Genomic DNA, 20,646 nt, shown 5'->3' on the forward strand with positions numbered 1-20,646 from the left:
GTATTCTAAACATATGACTTAAAAATTCTATATGAAAACATTTACCCATATTTTATTCAATGCCCAGCAATTTTCTCTGTAAAAATGACAAAAGCTAATCACCATGGCCTAGCAACATGCTTTTGCTTTATAGTTGTTGAAAAGGGTTGCTTGTTTCACTTCCCTTGATTTGTGACAATTACCCCATGGGATGCTTTTTACTGTTGGCTGCAGAAGCAACTTGCCTGTACATAAAAGCACCACTGTGTTTTAGTTAAAACAGAGAGCATCAATACCTGATTTTTCTTGACGTACAGAATCAAGGGTATTTTGACGAACACTTGCAATAAAATACAGCACAACAGAGCAAGTCTCATAAAACTTAGGAGAGTACAGTAGACATCCAGGTCATGGGCAGAGCATCTGCAGAAGTCGTTTAAATGGACACTTGGTCTGCCTTCAAGCAGCTTCAGAAAATGGGCATCTGACTGGTTCAAGGTAGTAGAGCAAGAATAGAAAAGGTTACGTTCTGTAAAATGGACTTCATGTTCCCATATAAGAAAAATAGAAATACAAGCTAGAGAAGATACCTCAGCCATGTGGGAAACATCGAAGTTATCTATGCTGAAAGAGATCACAGCAGAAAGAACTAACCTGGTGTCCTGGTTTGAGCGACACAGGACCAATTTCTTTTCTAATGTTTGAGAAAACTGCACTTCTAGAAGACATGAGTGTCTGAATTTGAGAAAATATTTACTTCACAGCCAGATATGGTATGTGGTATTCAAGGTCTCAGTGTTTTAGAGCCTTGATAGGTGCAGGGATGAGGAGGAGCAAGACCTGGGCACTTGACCCAAACTGGCCAACAGGATTATTTCATACCATGAACATCATATTCCATATAAATTGGAAAGTTTGCTGTGTACTGTTCTCTCTTGCTCTCTCCCCCTTGATGGTGGCGGTCCAGAGAACTTTTTGCCCCACTGCTGGACCACTGATCCTTTCCCTTCCTCCCGAAGCTCTTGCACTCACAGTGTCCAACATTTGCTGTCCACGGCTGGGAACGCACAGCTTCCTGCTGATAGAATTGGCTGAGTATAATCCTTGTATATTTTATATTGGTATCGGGATCAATACTTTTTTTTTAGCATTATTAATGTTAATTATTTAGACTTATCCCATTAAATCTCTTCATATTTCAGCCCTGGTGTTTCCTTGTTTTTTCTCGATTCCCTTTCCCGGGTGGGAAGGGGTCATTGTGTGATAGACTAATCGTCTAAACAACAATAAATTGTTGTGGGTTTCTCAAACCATAACACTTGGAAAGCATGACTGCTGCTGAAACAGCTGTGTACAGCTGGTAAAGCAACCAGGAGTCAGCTCCAGAGACAGGCAAAGCAAGCAGTTGCCAAAGGCAGTAAAGAGTCTCCCTTGGCTTTCTCAGGCTCTCCATAGCTGCTCGGAAAGGGCTCGTGTGTCAGCAACATCCTGGCCTTGCTTTGACCCTCGTCTTCTCCAGTCTAGGGAAGCAAAACTCAATTTGTCCATATTACTGATGAGCCTGGAGATGGCTCCAAATACAACTATGCAAGAAAAAGTATGAGGGAATTGCCATTTTTCTGCAGGTGTCATGTCTAAAAAGTGTGTGGTTTGTGTGATTCTGATTGCTCTTGGGATATTAAAATTTTTTTATATGGATACCTATGTAAACAGAGATTTATATTTTCCAGGAAAATGGTACAACTATACTTCCGTAACTACGCAAAGGACGTGTGCAGATGTAGCAGAGAAAACGAGGCTTTTTTGTAGACAAACACTGCTAGTTCACTACTTCTGTTAATTTTATACGTCAGACTGTTGTCATATAAACTGTGAGGCAGGAAGAGAAAACTCTAAGGCAGATTTAATAGTCTTCATCAGAATTACTATTAGAATTACCAACAGATCCTGATTGCTTTACAAAACATGTTTTCCATCTTCTAGTTAAATAGCCTGACAAAATTAATTTCAGTTACGAAGTTCTGGGGATGACTAGAAAGTTATTTTCTTTTACAGGTTTTTATGCTGTGTGTCACCTTACTACTGTTACAACCTTGTTTGTGTCGGAATTCAGGGAAAGGACATTAAAATATAGACATCAAAATGGAAAAATCAACACAGAAAAATCAGTCCGTAGTTGCCTTAGATCTTAACTAAAGGTCTTGCAGAAGCCAGATTTCAGTGCTGCTTGTCAGCTTTCTGCGTTTTGGCTTTTTCCAGCTCTCATCTTTTTTCTGATAGAACAGAGACTGGTTTTACCTTCAGCTAATTAGTGAGACATTTTTTTATTGTAGTGGATGGAGGCAGCTCAAGCTTGATTTTGTTTGAGCCAGACTTTTCTTCTTTATTGATTTTGGTAACTGCCTGGGTGGGTCCTTATTGATTCAGGCACAGCTGTACGGTGTTTTAGTTTGCTCCAGGAGAAGGCTTCGTTCAGAGTCCGGATCATTAGGTTGATTCTGTTTTTCATTGTTCTGCAAGTTCATGGGAGATGTTATTACTCAGAGTTTATTTGAAGTTTACCGAAAATATTGTTGAGGTTTTCTTCCCTTCCCTCACCTCCCAAGACTTGCTGGGTACATGCAGAGCACCATGAATGAGGGTTCTGCTCGAGGAGTTCTTAATCCAACTGCCCCGCATCTCAGAAGGCAAACAGAAATCAGAAAGAAGAATGATTAACTAGGTATAACCAATCTTCATGAATACCTATTTATCCTTAAAAAACACCACTGTTGGAAACCCCACTACCTTTGTAGACACTCTGTTTTAGCGCTCAGCTATAATTTGCAATCAGAAAGCACTTTGCTCTTGTTAACTTACATTTCTAGTGCAGCAATTTAAGCATGCTCCTTTCTGACCTGTGGATATGGAAAACGGTTTATTCTCTTTCCTTTTGCAGACACTTTTTAATATTTGAAGACTGGAAACCCTTGCTGGAGGCAGTTCAGATTCACAGGTGTCCACCTGGTGGAGGGACTTTAGAGAATAAGGTTGATCCAAAATACAAAGATTGCCTATGCTTGCCCTCCTGGAAAGAAAACAGCAGTGCGCCTTGTTGTACAATGATCATTTTTAGTGAATTCAGATGATCATACAAGCTGTCCTAAAGAAGCATTGAAAGTAGATGCGATGGTGGAGTTTGCACACTGTGTGTCTTTTGGTGTCCCTTTTAGTCCTGTGTTACAGCCCCAGTCCTTTGTGTCACCAGCCCTAAGATGGAGCAAGAGAAGTTGTGCCTTCTTGTGGCCATCAAAAGCCTCATGACATTATAATTATTAATACTGATACTCTAATTTTAAAAATAGGTAGCTTCTTTTTCTTGTACCTTTAGAGGTGACTTTTCCTGATATTGATCATGGAAATTTAAAGAAATCTTTTAAAAATAAATGTTAATTTGGTTAATATGTTAATGTTCAAATTGGTTCATTATCAGCTCAAAAGAGAGCAATATCTACGAAGATTTCATCCAGCAATTCTCCCATGCCAGTTTGCAATATCCCTGGGATCAAGAGAAAATCTACATCCACACTTGAGGCAGAAGAGATTGTCGGCTGAGAGACAATATGACACATCCAGAGAATCAGAGAATGTTACCTGATTAAAAAGAGATATTAAAAGTCAATTAACTGAACTTATAGATTCAGATGTTCCGTTTGATCATTAGTGTGGATGTTATGGGATATTAACCTACTGGTCATCTGTATCATCTATTTCTCACTTTCCAAACCCTGAAAGAATTTGAGAAAATAAAAAGCAAACCCTAATGTATTTTTCAAGTATTTTTAGCTCAGAAAGCATACTATCGCTTAGATTACACAACAGTAGGCTACACAAAGCCTTCTACTTGAATAAATTTATAGTTCCTTAATTATTATTGTAGCAAGAAGTGCTAATGAAATCAGTCTTTAATTTGTGGCTTCGTACGTGGCCCTAAGCGCAGCAATGGTTTTGGTAGGAAGCCACCAGAGGGAGCCTGGTGAGTCTGTAGAGAGAAAACGATGCAGAAAAGTGACAAAGCAAAAACAGTGTTTTAAAAAAAATAATAAAAAAAGAAAGCTAATCTTGCCTTTTTGTTCCTTCGCAAGAAGCTTTTACACAAACTGATGTTTCCATTGATTTCAGTAATGAGATCTGTATGGCTGAACAGTTTCCTGACTGAAATCCTGCAAGAGGGCAATGAAGATTAAATGATGCATCTTCATTTCTTTAAACTACATATATAGATTATTTTTTTCAATTAAATAGTTAGTGGTGCTTTGTGTACACAGTAGCTAAAGTGCTTCCTTTTAAAAATTGGTAACGTGCCCTAACTTCTCATAAGGGCTGTCTTTAATTCAACATATACAATAAAGGCATTACATTTGAAAACTCAAAAATGTGTTTTCTTCTTTTGGTACAGTAATAGCCTTTTGATATCACAATGGTAACTGGAGAAACTAAGGTAACATTGCTGCATAAATTAAATTACAAGATACATGTGTGAAAACTCATTCCTGAATATGGTTTTCCAGTTTGTGAATGGTTCAATGTCAAAACTAACTAATGTATCAAATGGGATAACTGCAAAAAGTTTTAAATCACCCATGTCCTTTTCACTAATTTCAGAAGTTATCTGGACTGTAGAATAAGGACTACATTCGGTAAATTTGCAGACAATGTTATTATCAACACATTCAAGAGCAGGCTTAGAAATCAAAAGGATCTGAGAAAAACTAAGCATCTAAACTATCTTTGTGGCAGGATAGCATCTACGCACATCTAGGTGAGGAACAACAGGCAGGGCAGTGGTGCTGTAGAAAAAGATCTTGGGATCATATTGGATTTTAGGCTGGACCATGACTAAATAACACGATTTTATTATAAAAAAGGCAAATGGTGGATGAGAAGCTCAACATGAGCTGGCACTGTGCGCGTGCAGCCCAGAAAGACAACCATATCCTGGGCTGCATCAAGAGAAGCATGGCCAGCAGGTTGAAGGAGGTGGAGTCACCTCTCCACTGTGCTCTTGTGAGACCCCACCTGGAGTACCGCATCCAGCTCTGGAGCCCTCAGCACAGGAAAGACACGGACCTGTTGGAACAGGTCCTGAGTAGGGCCACGAAGATGATCAGAGGGCTGAAGCGTCTCTGCTATGAGGACAGGCTGAGAGAGTTGGGGTTGTTCAGCCTGGAGAAGAGAAGGCTCCAGGGGAACCTTATAGCGGCCTTCCAGTACCTAAAGGGGGCCTACAAGAAAGATGGAGAGGGACTCTTTATCAGGGAGTATAGCAATAGGACATGGGGTAAATGGTTTTAAACTGAGAGAGGGAAGATTTAGATTAGATTTTAGGAAGAAATTCTTTACTGTGAGGGTGGCGAGGCACTGGAACAGGTTGCCCAGAGAAGTTGTGGATGCCCCATCCCTGGAAGTGTTCAAGGCCAGGCTGGATGGGGCTTTGAGCAGCCTGGTCTAGTGGGAGGTGTCCCTGCCCATGGCAGGGGGGTTGGAACTAGGTGATCTTTAAGGTCCCTTCCAACCCAAACCATTCTGTGATTCTATGATTCTATGATTCTATGAAATACATACTGCAATATGTAAATAAAACTGTCTCCTAAAATTCTTTGCTAAAACAAAACAAAACAAGATGTTCTTTAATTGAACTGTGAGCTTTGTGAACTGCTAAAAATACACTAATAGAGGAAGTTAATTACTGAAAGCCTGCTAGTTTATAAACTTCTTTAGCTGAAATGTGAAGCAGAGGCTGCTTTATTTTGCTGAGGTCACTTGCGTTTAGAATAAAGTTCGGGGTAACCAATTTTAAATGAGAGCTAATATTGAAATGTTTACTGGAAGAAAGAGAAAAAGAATTTGGATTTTGGAAACACTTTAACCAAAAGCCAAATTTGGAAGATGAAGTCTTAAGTTTTCATCAGTGTATGGCATCTGTGTTTTAAAAACAAAGATTTAGAATGTGCACGTGTAAAACAGATCTTATATTTCTAAATGTCAATGGCAGTGATAAACCATAATTTTCTCAGCCGTTTTCTCATAGTAATAGACAAAACATGGGATTACAATTGGAAAGAATGTTCCTTTTAAGAGATGAGTGCTTAAGATGATGGTCCACTTACACTGTTTCAGAAAGAAGAATCCAGAAATGTCAGCAACAGCAAATCCAGATTCTGCTGTATAAGGGTATGGGTTAATTTCCCAAAGAGTTGAGTTTTAACATTGCCTCATAAAATTAATGTTGCCCTTTTCTGTATTTTTATACAGTATAAAGTGAATCAAGTTTTTCTACTTGATCATTTTCAAATACGTCAAGGGAAAATGAAAATTCTTTAACTTTCTTACTGCATTATCATTAATTGTAGAAGTTGTGCAAAAAATATGTTTGTTTTTCTTGTTTCAGTCACTTAGGATTGCAGTCTTGATGTGGTACTACACAAGCTTTTAATTGCAAGCTAGCTCATGCAATAAAATTGGTATTTGAGATAATCGCTTTAAAAATTTGAATATAATCCAATTTAACATGAAGTCAAGTACTATTTTAATTGTAGTTGTAGCTAATCCAGTGAAAATACCCCACAAGAGCATTCAAACATTTATGAGTGGACATGCTGGCATCTTGACTGCTATTCGATAGCTGGGCTCCATAAAAGTCATAATGATTGCATGCTATAGGAAATATGACTGCAATTTATCAATAGAATTGCACTTGTTTCCTCTCAGAAGTAAAAACTGGCTTTTTATGTGATACCATATCCTCAGTTCCCAACACCTGACTGAATGTTTATACCCTATCCTCTGAAAAGTGCAGTAAAGGTACGATATATACAGCGTTACGTGTGTGATAGTTTCTCTCTGGCGATTTCTCTGAGTGGTAGTAGGTACTGAATAAAGAGTAACGTGCGGAAACAAGCCTCAAAAGTTGCAGGAAAGAAACAAAGCTTCTGTTTGCTAAATCTCCTGCTCTCTGTGTCGTGGTACAGCCGCCCTGATTCACACGTTTCGTGACGTGACAAGACGCGGTGCTGAAGAATGGCGGGTTGGCACGGGGGCAGAGGGGAACGAGCATTTCTTGCAGTTAGAGTCTCTGCACTTTTGGTAAAAAAGAGGGGGGAAACAGTAGGAACTCCCTTTGTCTGCAGTCACCGTTCCTGACTAGAACTTCAAACTGAAGGACAGAGGGAAAAAACCAGCCTGTTTTGCATATTAGTATTACCCTCTATAAGACTCTCATATCATATATTGTATTGTCTTCTTAGACAGGGAAGGATGGATTGATTCTTCAGCTTTAATTAGGTACATTTGTAAGTCAGAAAAATAAACCACCTCTGCCTGGGAAAAGGCTTACAGCTGGAAGACTAGGTTGGAGTGATGCAGACTCAGTTCTTCCCATGGCAGCTTTTAATGCTATACTGAGGAAATAATCAGAATTTTTTTTTCCCCTCCCTTGCCATTAGCAAATTCCCAGGGAGTTTTTCAAATGCTCAGACACATTGCTGGGCAGAGACTATGAATACGTAATGCAGAAAGCTGTCACAATATAATTTTCCTTTCTGGACCCGATGGCAACAGGTGAAGAGAACTGTGGATCAGTTCCCCGCTCATGCTTGTGAGTTCTCATTTCTCTGAAAGTAAGTTTCCTCATCTGTTCCCACAAAGTGAAAGTGAGTCATTTAATAATAAGAATAGACACCTTGAGATCTAAATCGAACACGCTGCTGTTTCATATTCCTAAACAATTGCCTCTTTTCAGCAATCCAAAAAACTCTCCTGGGTGTTATTTGTCCTAAACCAGAAAGAAGTCCTTCGACTTTAAGTTACTGTTAATATTCCTAACATTTTGACAAGTGTCTGTGATCAAACAACATCTAATTACTCCATATGTTTAAAGGAAATGCAAATAATCAATGGCTACTCGGATAGAGGACACAGGAAAATGCCCGTAGATGTAGCTAGCTATAAATCTCCTATAAACAGGTGCATCATAGGATATCTTACTGATTTTCATAGAACTAATAGAGTAGGTAATCATGTGCTTAAGTGTTAGTACCACCAAAACCTTGGAAGATATTTTATTAAAGCATTCCCAGGTCAAAAGCTCAATAACCAGCTCTTAACATCAAAAGATTTTAATTCTCTTTTTCCTTTCCTTCCAGACAATTTACTATAAATAGCATGCTACCGCTAAAAAAAAAAAAAAAAAAAAAAAAGTTTCCTTTCAATCAGTACACTTTTCTCACTAAGGACAGTTAAACGACTGGAACGGGAGTTCTTGTCTGCTTGGGAAGATTTATAAAAGAGCACTTGCTGCCTTTCATGATTGGAAGAGCAAGAGCATTACAGCCCACTTCACAGAGGAAGACTGCGCTGAAGTCAGTTCTTACAGCAGTGCCCATTAGTTGTCTGCTTTGCATATGACCTTACAACCTGCCACAGACCAAAAAAAAAAAAAAAAAAAAAGAAAGACAAAAGGAAGAACATAGAAATGTGACTAGAAGCAGGAGAGACCAGGGAACAACTCAGTGATTATGACCGTGCACTCACTGCCTGGAAGTCTTTCAACACAGGGAAATTTTAGGGTTGCTTTACAAATTTAGTCCAATGCAAATCCCTTCAATAAGGCAGTCTTGCAACAGTTTGTTAAGATCTTCGAATACGAACATGAAATGGCAATAGAATGAACTTCAGTTAAATTTTAACTCAAAGACCATGAACAGTATAAAATACACCTGTAAGGAAAGAAATAACACCCCAGGGAAAAAGGACAGAAATTCATTTAATGGAGCAAACCCCAGTTTATCAGTTACCCTGAACCTTTTTTGTAAGGTCTACACAGGAGATATTGCCTGTGTAAGTCATCAGCATCAAAAAAAAAAAAAAAAAAGATTCTGCAGTACTGAATTCAAAGGGAAAAGTTTCTATCAAGTTTCTTGGAAAGAGAATCAAATGCCAAATTTGGTTTATCATGGTTTCTGCATTTTCTGCACAAAACCCTAAATAATACTAGATATGATGATGCTTTGTAGGGCAGGTAAAGCTGATATATTTGTAGTGACTGATTTTAATACTTGAGCTGCCGTCTTTTTGCTCAAACACAGGACGTGTTGATCAAGAACGACATAGCGTAATGAGGTATCATTTCCTGAGAAAATTCTGATTTTAGGGTAATATTCCTGTAAATATCTGTTTCTGGGGATTTATTTTATTTGCATAAATAACATTGGTACGCTGCTTCTCTGGGATAATGTTCTTTCTAATCACTGATTATTCAAAGGAGATTAAGTTTATGTTGGAAAAGAAGCATCATTGATTATGATTTCAAAGGGAACATTAGATTTGAGGAAAAAGCAGCAAGAACTCTGAAAAGACAAGGGAAGCTGCTTAAAATTATTGATCCTATAATGCTATTAAACACTTTACTGTCGTTAATTATTTGGTGTGATGAAGGGATGTATGAACGGGCAGGATTAAGACTTGTAAGAGCGGCAGGTGAAATCAGGCTATGAGCTGCAACGCTAGAGGCGTGAGAAGCCGAGTCCAGAGGGTGTAACAGCAGTCATAGCGACAACCACACTTTGGATTCTTCACACTACTGGATCAAATCAGGACCAAATCCATGTGCTTTCAGAGCAAGATCCTTTCCGTTTGAAGAACCCACCTGCTTCCACATCAGTGACTGGCTGAGATGCAACAGGAGTTAATTAAAATCTAAACTGTGCTTTGCCTGTGGGCTACGGGTGCAGCAGTTCACGCCAGAGTCAGGAGCAGCCCTGGTCCCCGGGTTAGTTCATTAGACATCTTTTATTTCAAAAGTAGCACCCTCATGCCTGCATTCCCCCTTAACATCATGTACCTCATCGAGGCCATACCCACAGAGTGCACAGAAATACGTTGTGTCATGGAAATAATAAGAATACTGTAGTTAATGCAAAACTTGACAGTATCTCAAATAGTTTCAGGTAATGAGCCAAATCCTACTTTCAGAGCAATGCCGATCTACTGAATTAAATGCCAAACTGGGCACTAAAATTTAGGTTAGAAACACTCATTCTTGTCACAAACTATGCAAATAATAGTTACAGAAACTTTTCTATTCACAAAGGTTATTAGAATTAACATTAATAGTCTAAGAAATATCCCACAATGAATGCATATTACTTTGTCCATGTCCCAGTTCTGTGCATTTTCATCTAAGAACATGATTCAGTTTTTGGATAAAGCAAACCTAAAGGATACTGAACTCTGTCAGGTCCAGGCCAGTACAAAAATACTTGAAGGATAAAATGACATTGCTCAATTAATTATCATTAATCAACATGGGGGAAGGTCTGTTATTTTTCACCATAAATGCAAAGGCAGACAATCACCGAATTGTCTGCCTTCCCCTACATTTAAATGTTTTTTTTAAGCACTAAACATTGCCTTCTTTCCCTGCCAGCCATTCTATAGAACCGTATTTTGCTCTGAGAGGTCTGGATTCAAATTTGCTGAGTTAAATTTCTCTCACACATACCAAGAAAGATTGAGATTCAACTGCACCAGACCCTAAAGTCGTTAACGTGAGCAGAATTAGCAGTATGGGTCCATACAGAATTCTTAAAATCCCTGCACAATAGATTGTCTTCTCTTTTTATTTTAAAGGCTAATATTCCCTTGAATGACAACAAGGAGCTAATCTGTTAGAAGGGAAAACCGATGAGTCTAAATGAAATAAGATACTGGATAAAGAATTCTGTGAAAAAAGTAGTGGTACTGTAGTAGTGGAATGTAATATATCCAAATATCTTTGCATAAGGTTATTTGCCCTAAAGTTACAGGTACACTTCAGCCATGGATTTAAGCCTGCATAAATTAGGCTCTGGAGATTTACTCCGAATAATTCTTGCCTAAATTCTTGTTAAGGCCATCAGTGAAGGACACAGAAATCACATAAAGGAAGGCTGAATGCAAGGAAATCCAGGGGTTCACTTAGGCTATATCTACATTAGTGTATTAATTTTGATCAGGAGCAAATCCCCGGCTGACCCCTGTTCCTGTACTTCAGTTCTCCCCACTCAGGGTGAGCCTGGGGGCTGCCTTCCAGCTGAAGCTGAGCTGGGGATACGACATGCTCCAGAGTACACACCATGTGCTGCGGCAGCTGATAGATATTCATTGCCACAACCAGACTGGAGTGGGATGAGGGTAAAACCACTGGAAATGTGTATATTGCGGAGTTCAGGTCCTCAGCATTGACTGGTTCAACCCACCGGCTCCCCACGTGCTGCGCTGCTTGGTCCCATAACATAGCCAAAATGCAGCTCTTGCCTGAAAGCAGGATGAAAAACATCTTTTTAGTGCTGTAATTAGTCTGGATCACAGGTCAAATAATTTGTTGAATTTGGGCTGAAGTTTGGTGCCTTAGGATAAACGTGGGTACGTTTTATACTGAGTAGAATAATTGCAACAGGTTTGGTTGCTGTGCTTGTTGTGAACGAGTATTAAGTCAGTCACTTCAGCAGCAGTTGTTCACAGCCGACGTTTCATTAGCCCGAGCATCCCTCCTGAATGGGTTTGCTCGGGGTAATGAGTGTTACCCTTGGCAGTGAATCTGCCCCAGTATCTCCTTTACTGAGAGTAATGAGAAACAGCGAAATGAAAATTGGAAAATGAAGAAGCATTTACACAAATAATTTGTAACTTACATCCTTATTCAGTTGATGACACTATTATTTGACATGTAAAAAATAATCACAATCAGCTAGTTATCTTAGTCTTTCATGATAAAAGCAGTTTCATAATAGTAATCTTAGGGAATTCATATGAAAAACAGATTTGAGCAGTGCTTGCCTGAGTCCCCCTATTAATCATCCTTGAAATTTGCTTAAGAGTCTGTGCTAAAGAAATACATCTCAGTGGGAAATAAGAATGTTTATCTTCTTGCATTGCTAGATTCACTTAATGAGTTATTAACAGTCAGGGCCTTTCGTATTGAAGTTTATTAATTATATAAAATATAGATACAGCAATAAACCCAGATACTATTTACTTCAAACTCATAATGGCTTGCAATAAACTTACTTCTCTGAAAATTAATAATCAGCTGTAGCTGTGGGTCTGTTTTTTAAAAACTGTCGAATATTTTCCCTCTTTCCTTCACATGCATCATACGAATGCTGTAAAGATGTTTAGAAATAATGAACAGAATTGAAAATTATTCAAATTAGTTTCTTTGTCAGCTATATAAAGAAATTCAGGTCTAGAAAGGACCTTTTAAATCAGTGTATTGCAGGCAATCACTGTGGCAAGATAAGGTACAGTCCTCTCAGCGTCATCGACTACCAGGAACTTCATCATCATTATTGAAGTACTGCTTCTTTGACAACATCCAATTTAATTTGCCTTTTGCTTAGTCCATGGTTCTCAGAGAATGTTGATGTAAAAAAATCCACTTTTAATCTCAGAGAACATTTAAAGAATCTAAATATGATGTGTCAAATCAGTTCTGTGATTCTCTACCTAAACTTCAAAATTTCTGGTTTCGTATAGTTATTTTCCTTCTTAGTGTTTTGGGGATGGAGAGCTGTTTCTCCATGTGTGTGTGCACACGTGCATGTGTGCGCATACATGTGTCCCCTTATTTTTCAGTTGAGGAAATGGAAATGTTTCAGATAACATTAAGAACAATGACAGAAAAATGTTAATAAAATTCTAGAGAGTATAAAATCTAATTAACTTAAAAACAACCTTTCAAAAATAAATCTGAGGAACCAAGAACCATGGTGGTGTGGCTGCTTTGCCAAGAAATCTACCCAGAACTCAATCACTGAGTGAAAATTTCTCTGAGTCCTCAGCTTACTAGGCAGCTGCTCACCAGGCTAGACATCACCTATGTCATTTTTCTATTACTTAATAAAGCAGTTTTGCATTGTTATTACTTTAGTTTTAAAAATTCAAGACTCGGGAACCAAAATTTGATCAGTTCATGCACCCAGTCTGGGATTTGCAAGGTCCTATTTCATATGATCCTTCCAAATTCACACATCATGTTGACTTTCCTTCTCAAGGAATTTAAATACTGATCCATGATAGGCATCCTTTGGATCCAAACAAAGGGCAAAATCAGCAGCAAAGGATGCCATTCTTTATACATCACCTCATTATTCATATGAGTCAATCTAACAGGTAAAATGAGTTCAAAAAGCAAACATTTTCTAGACACACATTTAAAAGAGCTTCCCAGTAATTTATATGAATGGGGATATTCTGATAAAGCACATTGATATGTACAAGGCTATGTTCTGTCACTCATTCTATTCATTTCACATGAATCAGTCATTTAAAATACATTGACCAGGTAAAGCTGCTTAAAAGCTCTTGCTGACTAGCTCACCTTGACAGACAAAGATTAAAAGCAAATTCTCACCAAAATCTGCACTCACTTATGAGATCAATATGCACTATTGAAATTTTAATGATGCAGCATTTTTTTAATGCTCGGAAATGACCTAATTTATGTGCCTTCACTGGGGAATCTAAGCTCCATAAGTAAACAACAGGCAAAGATGAATTTAAGTGCTCTAAAATGTCCTGCAGAGGTCATCTCTCTCTGCTGAGTACCAAGGAAAACTAGGCTACTTACCCATGTTAGAGCTCTACAGCAAATGACGGTATGCACCACACTGAGAAGTAAAAACATAAATAGAAAAAGACACTCTCGAGTTCCCATAGGTTAAAAACACTGTTCAACCCAATTGCTCTCACATATGTCAAAAGTCGGTGACAGTTTCTTGTAAACACACAGTCTATTGGAAAGATGATACACAAGTTATAATTAGAGTGTATTACATGGATAGCTTCCAGTCTGCTTTCCTGCTCTGTGTGCTTGCCTCCTGCAATGTGATGTCTGAAAATTAACAGAGCCGCCTTTGAGATGAGTCTTTTTGCTTGATTTACCAGCATTTGGAGGGTAACTACAGAATTTCAAAAGCAAATAATGATTCATTTTTATAGCTGCAAGAATTCAGTTATGTGCTGTCTATGTATACACTAAAATAGTCTTTTCAGTTTTTCAGTCAGCCCCAGCAGAGCTATACTGAGATATGTGGAAGATATTTTACAAACCCTCCAGTAAAGTGGTTGGAGCACCCAAAAAAACCAGGTAAAACTTCCTCCAAGAAAATTCATGTTTAGCTCTTTTTTTTTTTTTATATGCCCTTTTATTTCTATGCTATCCCAAGGAACTTGACATTTTTGCTGTTAAATGGCTTTTATTTTGTACACTACATTTTAATTTTCACACTGTCTGAAAAACAGTGTTCACGTAATTGCATACATCCAAGTTGATATCAGATTAAATTCAGCTACAGCCTCCCAAGTTTCAAATACAAGTACTCCTGCTCTCTCTATCCCATTTGGCTACAGTGGCCCATATCCCACAAAAGCCCAATGGGTGACCTGGTGTTGCCCTTCTCATCAAGCGCATCTCCTTGCAGAGACAGCTGAGGAATGGCTGAGGGAGAGCTCGGCCCGGAGGATGCAGAATTGTGCAGGAGTTGGGAATCTTTCTGGTAGGAAGAGGCAGCCCCGTGTTCAACCCCGGCAGGGGTCAGTTAGCGGTCCTGAACTACCCTGATAATCTTTTGATCAGCAAAATGTTTCCATACAAACGGGGTGATCTCTACCACCAAGGTTTTAAACCATTTCTTAAACAGCTATAACCTACTGACTCCAGTACTTTGCCTACAATATATCGACTTACTTCCAGGCTACGCTTGTTCAATTCTTTTAGAAAAGAAGAAAGAGCCCAGTGAAGAGTCAACACTTCTCTGTTTAAAGCCAAGGAATTAAGATTTAATCAAATCCATGTGAAAATCAGCAGTAGTGTAATTTTACTGTCTGCTTCTGCGATTCATTACATTGTTTTTTGTTCCAAAACATATTTAAAGAATTGGTAGTCTATTACTTTTGGTTTAAACAGACAAAACAAGCTTCTTGAGTTCAACATTAACTGATTTTTTTTCGTAGATGTCAACGTAGTAGCAATGGTCTTCATAAATATCCAGTAAAGGTACTGGGTTATACGGCAGAGCTGAAATGGTAAAAATGTCTCTATACTACCGATGTCTACGTGCACAAGAAATTATCTTTATTCCTAGCACTGAAAAACTGCTGGAGCCTTCTGTGCTTGTAGCTGAATTCTCATCAGAAATAAGCAAATAAAATAATTTGTTTCTGCAAAAGTATCTGGGAGAAAGTTCTTTAAATTAAAGAGGAGGTGGATGTGACAAGGGAGACTTCCTTCGGTGCAAGGCCTTTTTCTGCTTTCTGTGCATTCAAACCCAGAGGAGACTGTATTGCCAGTAATTACCTGACTACCCACAAAACTGACAGTGAATCTCATTCCAAAGGTTTGAAAATGTTGTATTTGAGAGGTGTTGAAAATTTTAGAGCAGAATTTTATGTTCTCAATTTTGTTTTTAACTCTGAGCTGTTCTGATAAATCTGATAAACATTTTGTCCTTGGAAACTACGAAGAGCACTACTCAAACGACTTCGGCGCATGAACGTCTTTTATTTGGCTAATAGAATCACTTGTCTGTGCTAAACCAGTAGACTGCCTGTGTACTTTATCCAATTTTATGAGATATTTTGCAAGATTTATATATATATATATATATATACAGAGAGAGAGAGATTTTTGCATGATACCAGGCGTAATTTAAGAGGTAGCTTGCATTTGAAGGGCTGGTTGCCATGAATTGCCATTCATGAAAATAATTTTCCCGTTTATCCTATATTACTTTACATAAATAGTCTTCACTGTTTGCTTTTCTTCCTTCAGACATTCATCTAACCGTGCAGGCCAGCCACTCAAAGCCAATTAGAATACTATTGAAATTTACAGTAGAATCCTCTATTGCCAAATTGTTATTCTTCCATTTTTTTTCTCACCAGGACTATTTGAAAAACAATAGAGACCTCTGTGGAATTCCTGAAGGCTTCTTGGAACTTTCTTAAATATAAAAATAATCTGAGAATTTTGTAATCCTACTGCCTTGAACAGTGAGAATTTTGTGTTTTAAAACCTCTAAAAATCTCTTTATCAGGGAGGATATATGTTTCATCAGTTATATATATTAAATCTGTAATAGCATAAATACGTGCCAAGAGAAATCCAGGTCAATACAACTCAGTGATATTTCCTTGGCAAGAGAAACTATGGATAGTCTTCAGTTTATTGTCAAAAGTACAAACTTCCATTTGTGATGCAAAGAATAACTTGATAACTTCAAGTGCTATTTTTAATCTAGCTTTTTCTTCCTAGCTATGCAATGTGTATCTCTTGAGTATAATGCATAATCATATTTTTTTCAGATAAAAGCAACGCTGAAGAAAAAAAAACCTGGAAGCCAAGACTTACAGTTAGTTATAACTACTCATGGTTAAAGAGAAGAAGTTCTGAGATTTCCTCAAGGAGGACGTAAAATTGGAAGACTGCCTCAATTTGTCCCAGCCTTCACCTTGCAGAGAGTAGAAAGCTGTTGAAAAGGTGTTTACATCTCCCCTGGGTCTTGTTTTGCAACTGTTGTCAGTACTATGAAAATCATTCACAAAGTATTATTATGCATTTTCTATTTTATTCAAGCAAAACATTGGTGCTTGTGTGTGTAAACATTGCTATGCGAATGTGTGATACCAGTGCTTGCTGTGGTAACAATTCACCAGCTGAAGCCCCCTGGGCAGATGTGTGATTACTACTCAAGAGTTCAGGGGTTTCAGCAGCAATTTGCAGAAGTCACTGGCCTTATTTCTTCTTCGTAATGGTGCTGCCTTCTGGCAACACCGGTCCAGTTGTGTTTCACCTACCCAGCTGAAAGCAAAATTGGACCAAAGGTGGTATTTTCATTATATTCTTCCTCACTGCATCATTGTCTTTTTTGGGTTGTAAAGAGTTAATGTTTTTTAGGATCATACCTAAGTTGCATCTGCACGTTACAGTTTAAAGTATTTTTCAGTAACATGAATTATATCAGCAGCAGTTATGGCTGCAAAATACCAGTTTCAGCTTGTTCTCTTCTTGATAATTATTTTGCTCCCTCTGTCTTGTTTGTTGGGTTATAATAATTGCATTATTAATATGCTTATGCTGATCCCCTTGTGCTGCTTAGTGGGCTGCCTTCTCTCCTCAGACAGGATTCATCTTAAAATCAATACATTCCCCTCAGACTGAAAAAGAAGAATTTCTTATTTGAAATTCAAATACAATTTTCATTCTAATGCACTTAGTGTTTTAGGATCGCTTCGGAAAACTGTGGTACCAGGGAGTTAATTCCTCAGAGAAGTGGCTGAAGCAGTTGTTGTCAGCCTTCTCCTAAAACAGCACGTGTGCAAGGTAAATAACTTGTTCTGCTGAAAGTTTGTCTTCTTTTTTTAAACTTAAATAATAACCCAACTGAGACGAAGGTGGTTGTTGGTTGGTGGTTTTTTTTTTGGACCTAGCTGCTTTTCCTTGAATAAGTGGGCTCATGGGGTTTGCATGCACAGCTTGCTCAGCATAAAAAAACCCCCAGCAGTCCAGCATATGATTTTAGGTTCTGGCAACTAAGCCTAATGATCTCTGTTTATTCCAGTGTTAAATCCAAAGGGAGCTGAAAGCACAACAGATCTATAATGGCTGAAGTTTTATGAATCTGTTATAACCGAAGCACTTGTGGCTGCCTTCCTGCCCTACCTGGTCTGTGTGAGGGCTCTTGGTGTGCTTGTGCGGTAGTGAGGGAACTGAGGACCAGGCAATTGGAAAGGACGCTTAGTAAAGAAGCACCTGACTTTCTTTCATAATCTTTGAAGTGGGCGCTTAAGGAAGAAAACATAACTGTTGATAAAATATTCATTACACCTATAAATGTCTATGTACTTTAGAACATTGGTTCCCTTTAAATTCTGCTTACCTCTGAGTAAGTGGTCCCACTGACTGCACTTGGGTCTTGAGTCATCTAAGTCATCTAAGTCAGCATCTTCCCTTCCCCTCCCTGTGCTGTTCTGTGGAAATCAGCAGGGCTGCTCCCAGACAGCTGCTCACACACAGCCACTTATTTTATCAAGTCAGGGAGCTACTGGCAATACATTCCAACTAGGAGTACTTTGATTGGCTGGAATTATTTTGATCTGGGTTTCTTAATCTTTTAAGCTGACTTCCCTGGTGCACTGCAGGGCACCTGAGGAGGTATAGTTAGAAGAGTTTCATTGGCCTGTTATGAAAAGGTTCTCAACGGAGCAGGGGTAAGGGTAAGCATAAGGGGAAGGGGAAGGAGAAGGAGAAGGGGAAGGGGAAAGGTAATAGCAAAGGAAAGGAAGGATGGAGAGAGAGCTTACAGGGATCAGTCTGCTGCATTTAAAGTTGGTCACTGTGATCCCTCTCTTTAATCCCCACTCCCTATGGAGAGGACATGATGTGGCTCGTCTGCAGAAGGACCGATTCTGTAACCACCCGTTAAGCTAATGCTGTTTAAGAAATGCCATTATATTAGTTGATTTCTGCTCTGGGTCAGATAAGATACCAGAAATGGCCCTTTCTGCCTATGTTTTACAAAGTGTGACACTTTATACAGTGATTCATTTTATTAAATTTCTTTGTGTATCTAAAGAAGGAAGAAAGTCCCAAAAATATCTCATATATCTTGCTAGCACAGTTTTTAAAATTCTTTTGCACGTTTTAGTCAGCTGCTAAAGAGACATGAAAAAGGCATGCTAAAAAATGTTAGTTATTTTACCAAGTTGAATATCCTTGAACACACTAAAAAATTGTGCAGGACTTTTGAAGGAGTTTTGTACAAATTATTCATAGGAGATAAGATCATTATCTTTATAGCCACCTGAACCAAAAAAAGTGCTAATGAATTTCTTCCTTATTTATTATCCATTTCTTTTAAATCTTCATGGTGCTGGTGAAGGCTTTTGTATGATTTAGTTTAGAAAGGCCTCTTCAGCAACTTTCATCCCCTAGTTTGACTGAAAAATATGTTTGCTATAATACATTGACTCAACTTATTTTGAGAAGTATCTAGTCTACTAACCTGACAACTCCCAATGAAGTTCCATTATTGTACATGGGAGAAGAACCAACGTATTTTTCTGTATTTCACAGTCCAACATTTGGTCTCTCTGAGGCTTGGGACAGGGAAAGGAAGAGGTTTAATCTGTAGAATTAGTATAACTACTTCCCCACGCGACTGGATATTGGGCTTTTTGTTAACTATTAATGTAAATGCTTGTCGTCCTTTGCTAGGCATGGAAAAGAGGGGTACGTAGAAAGAGAAAGAAATGATGTCTCTTCATAGGCAGAAGTAGCCTAGCTTCTACAGACAAAGGAACAGGTACTATTGATTTTCCTTGTGAGTCTTTCCTACTTCAGGACCAGTGGAGGCATTCCTGGTGAGCAGGAGAGGGAGGGGAAAATCCTAGCGGGAACTGTAGTGGTGTTCTCTTTTAAAGCATGACAGTTCAATGGCCTGAATGGAAGAGACAGTGACTTTCAGGACTTTTAGCCAGCTTGCTTTCTAGAAATTCAGGAAAATAATCCATTATTTATACTGTTTATTTGGCAGAACTATTCCAAAGGAGCTTAGTTTCAACAAACTGCAGTTTCCATGTTTAGACATTCATACGAAAGCTGTGCTTTGGTGTATACCGAACCATTCTCCAAGCCTTTGAAACAGAAGATGAAGCACGCAATTATATAAGCCATGGGGGGTTTTTTTATCCTTATTTACTGGCAGGAGTAAAATGTGAGCATCAAACAATCTGAACATTCAGCATGTCAGAAAAGGTCCCCAAACCAATTTGACATAAGTGTATTCTTCAGCCACTAATTTTGGATGTTTCTTGTTTTTATAAAGTGCTGAAGGAACACTGTTACAGCTGTATTTTCCTGCAGCTTGATCACTTTTGAGTCAACTCCGGTTTTTATCTCAAAATGTCCACAGCCACATACCTGCTTTATTTTCTCGTGAAATCAGAGCTGACTCAAGCTGACTAGAGGTCAATAGGCTACGTGAACAGTTACAGGTCTGACTGATCGATAGATGACTTGTATATCTAAAGGTATCATGTAAGGGAGCCCGTGTCTTCAAAAGATGTAGAAATGCAACTGTCAGGCTGTACCTCCTCTTGCTGTTTTTTCTATGTCGCTTTGAAACCTGACTCACTTTTTATCTATGTGAGATTCTTCACACATTCTTCAAGCGTATATATGCATCATTTGAATCAAGACAGCTATTGTCAATGCTCACAGACGAAACAACTCTGGAAACGTATTCCTGTTGTATTTTAGCTACGAACATTTGTGCTCGCTTCGGTAGCACATATACTAAAATTGGAACAATACGGAGAAGATTAGCATGGCCCCTGCGCAAGGATGACACGCAAATTTGTGAAGCGTTCCATATTTTGAGGCTTTGAGCAGCCTGGTCTAGTAGGAGGTGTCCCTGCCCATGGCAGGAGGGTTGGAACTAGATAATCTTTAAGGTCCCTTCCAACCTGAACCATTCTGTGATTCTGTGATTTTGTGTATCACCTTGAAAGGCAGGTGGGTTCTTCACTACTTGCTTTCTATCAAGAAGGAAATGTAAATGAAGACTAGAAAGGAATGATACAGAAGTG

At 38.5% G+C, this 20,646-nt stretch overlaps 1 non-coding gene across 1 annotated transcript; it reads left to right on the plus strand.

Annotated features, from left to right (window-relative positions):
- The first annotated feature begins 20,329 nt into the window (after window positions 1-20,329).
- On the plus strand, window positions 20,330-20,436 carry LOC141739929 (U6 spliceosomal RNA). Its single transcript, XR_012585844.1, has one exon. It is a non-coding gene; the product is annotated as a U6 spliceosomal RNA (small nuclear RNA).
- Window positions 20,437-20,646: the final 210 nt, after the last annotated feature.

Source organism: Larus michahellis, chromosome 2 (genome assembly GCF_964199755.1).
Source record: "Larus michahellis chromosome 2, bLarMic1.1, whole genome shotgun sequence".
In the NCBI taxonomy this organism is placed as follows: Eukaryota; Metazoa; Chordata; class Aves; order Charadriiformes; family Laridae; genus Larus; species Larus michahellis.